A 2,968-nucleotide genomic window follows, 5' to 3' on the forward strand; every position below is an offset into this window, starting at 1 on the left:
TCCAGTTAATGGGCTATTTAATTGTGAGGGGAGGATAGGAAAAGTGGAGCAGGACTATACAAAAGTTTAACTCAACGTTAAAAATCAATAGAATTTTATCTTATTGCGACAGAGGGCTGATGAGGGTCGGCGCGGCGGCTTGGTACAATTCAGCAGGGGGCTAAACAGTAATTCAACCCAATCAAAATAACGTAAAAATTGATAGAACCTTATCTTATGAAGGAGGGCAGCAAAGAGTAAGAGGAGATGGGTCGTGTGGAATGGCTCAAAAATTACTATAAAATAGGAAAATATATACACACAAATATATATTTTCTTATGTTGTATAATAATTTTAGAGGGTCATCTAACACAACTTACTTGCTTAACAAGGTAGGCTTCTATTATTTTTAAACAAAACTGCGAATAGGTTGATTTTTTTAGCTCTCCCCCTTTTACTCTTCACAGCCCACTACTCGACTTTAAAGATCCCCTTCAAATACATTTTTAATAACGTTAAATTTTGTTGATTTTTACTTTTTTTTATTAGTTATATTCTTGTGAAGCCTTTCTCACAATTTTAAAGAGCTTTCATGAGCCACCCTTTAGCTGAATTCCTAAATGAGGTAAAATTATATGAATTATCATGTCATTTTTAGTAAAGTTACTTTTTGCACCTCTCTCTCAGCTTCCCTTACTTTTTTTTAAACATCATTTAGCCCCTTACAATTTTTAAGCATATTCTCTGAATAACGCTCAAATATTTTTGTTTAGTTCTCTTAGGATATTTTTCATCACTCCCTCAATAATTATTTTATCTGTATAAATTTATTTATATAATCAACACATTTCCACTCGACCCTTGAGGTAGTAATATGGCGCATTAATTCCTAACAAGTTTATTAATAGCATTATTTCTTATCAACATAACAATTGATTAGATTTTTGAATCAAGCTTAGGCAGAGATGAGCTTTCACAAATATTTATTTAATAAGTCATCTAATGACAGTTAGTAAATGATTGAAAATAACGACCAATGGTGGTACTGTCATATTTTGTATTTATTTAAAAAACAAAAGAACGTTTCGGCCGTTTGGACGACGTTCCAGCCCTCATCAGGTACAAAAATCTCTGACTCTAACAAAAGACATGTAAAATCGTAAAGGGACGTAAAACAAAAAAGTATTTTGTACCTAATGAGGGCAGAGATGTTGTTCACACGGTCAAAACATTGTTTAGTTTTTCAAATAAATTTAAAACTTCAGAAATGTTGTTTAAAAATTGCAGTAGAAAATTCATATAAATATTACTATCAAATTTATTAACCTTGCAAATAGCATGATTTATGCTGTAATAAGTTATTTTTTAAATGATTTAGAATTTTACTATTAAAAAAAGTTATATCCGCTGTGGAAAGAAGGATAACGGTATTTATTTAAAATTAAATATCTTTACAAAAAAAATCAAAATAAACATTAGTTGTATTTTATTGATTTGGCACTTGCAATGATTTAGCTTTTTTCCCAATACCTAAAATTTTTTTAAATATTTTTTCAATTGAACAAATATTAATATTAAGTTGTAAAATATGAGAAAATTACCAAAGATATGATGATCTAATGATTATTTGATACTTTCTTGCATAGTCATGATTCTATTACTTTCTCCTTAAACTGTGAAGAACCCGTCTAAAATCTCCTTCTTAAACAATTGTTTACAATCAAAACGAATGTTTGTATCGCAAAAATCTCATAATATTCTTTTAACTATTTTTAAGGCTTTTTCGGTCTATCTTTCTTCAAATTGGAGAGTTTATAAATTTAGCTTCAACAAGGCACTAGCTTCTTCACTTTTTGAAAATCTGCAATAAAAAATTGTTTTAATTTTTTCCAAAAAATTTTGCACCAAATAACCTTAGACATTAAAAATCATGCGAAAAACATTTCGAAAGATTCTGCTCCATTAATGCGAATTGAAATTAGTTAAAAAAAAAAGCTTGGAATCCGTAGGGGACGCTTTGTTATCTAGACTTTTTTTCAAATAATTTCGAACTCTTTTGAGTTTTACCCAAGTTTGTATTACTTTATTAAAACGCGAGTAGTCTAGAATATTAACATTGCAAAGTTTTGGCCATGCGACAGACAAAACTTAATTTGTTCTTAAGGTGGAAAAATATTTTAACCTTTTTAATCTTGTATGGTAAGAAATTAAAGCAACTATTGCTAAACGATAATGATTTTGAATATTTTATTCTATGTTATAATAATCTTTTATTTTTGCATCTATTAATGCGAATTTCGTGAGTAAGAAGAAACCTATTTCTAACTAAAAAGTTTCTGATTCAGTTTGTGACATTATGCTTTAATATAATTTAAACAATTCTAACAATTCTAAACAGTCAGTTATACATTTATAATGACCTCACTTGTGTAAAAAAAGTTTACCACAATAGCTTAAGTTTATAAATATTCATTTTTTGTGAAAACCATTTTTATTTGTATCTGTTCCAAGTGTTGACCCATTCTTTTATTAAAACTATTTTTTTACCTTATCTTACTATTTGTGACACTAACATTTTTTTGTAATTATTAATAATTTTTGTTTACTAGTATTCTTTTTTTTTTTAGTACGACATTATTATGACGCAATGAGTCATAATTATTAGCAAAAAGTGTTAAATTTCAATTACTTGAATTTTTTGTATTATTAGTAGTAAAATTGAGATTTTTACATTCAATTGTTACGAAAATATTAAAAATTTTAACAGAACTTTTTGTTAAACTGCTATTCCAAAAATTCTATTTATTGTTATAAAAATATTTGTATGTAATATACGTTCCTACTTACAGTATAAATGCATATGACTCATAACTTGAGGCTAAAAATAAAGTAGTTATATTAAGTTACTTAACTCTTATTCTAAAATTAAATATTGCGGTTAGCACGAAGCGTGCAAGTGGCGAAGCCACTTTATTATATTTGTAGTGC

The sequence above is a fragment of the Copidosoma floridanum genome, unplaced genomic scaffold (assembly GCF_036245765.1).
Source record: "Copidosoma floridanum isolate Cflo_tuat_1 unplaced genomic scaffold, Cflo_Japanese_pri ptg000004l, whole genome shotgun sequence".
Classification (NCBI taxonomy): domain Eukaryota; kingdom Metazoa; phylum Arthropoda; class Insecta; order Hymenoptera; family Encyrtidae; genus Copidosoma; species Copidosoma floridanum.